The sequence below is a fragment of the Petaurus breviceps genome, unplaced genomic scaffold (genome assembly GCF_028583685.1).
Source record: "Petaurus breviceps papuanus isolate PSGF00001 unplaced genomic scaffold, PetGlider_PUasm1.0 90451, whole genome shotgun sequence".
Classification (NCBI taxonomy): domain Eukaryota; kingdom Metazoa; phylum Chordata; class Mammalia; order Diprotodontia; family Petauridae; genus Petaurus; species Petaurus breviceps.
The window spans coordinates 1,051,688-1,051,954 of NW_027187258.1; positions in this window are offsets into that span (position 1 = coordinate 1,051,688).

Consider the following 267-nt stretch of genomic DNA (forward strand, 5'->3'; position numbering starts at 1 on the left):
TCTGCCTGTGTCTTTCTCTCTCTCCTCTCTCTCTCCCTCCCTCTCCCATCTCTCTCTAACCCTCTCCCCCTCTGTCTCTCTTCCTCTCCCTCACTGCCTTTCTCTCCTTCTCTGTTTGTCTCTGTATGTCTCTCCCTCCCTCTGTGTGTGTGTCTCTCTCTCTTCCTCTCCCTCTCTACCCCTGATACTCTCCCTCTCTTTTCCTGAGGCTGTCTTTCTCTTTCTCAATGTCTCTCACTATCTGATTCTTCCTCTCTCCCTCTCTCC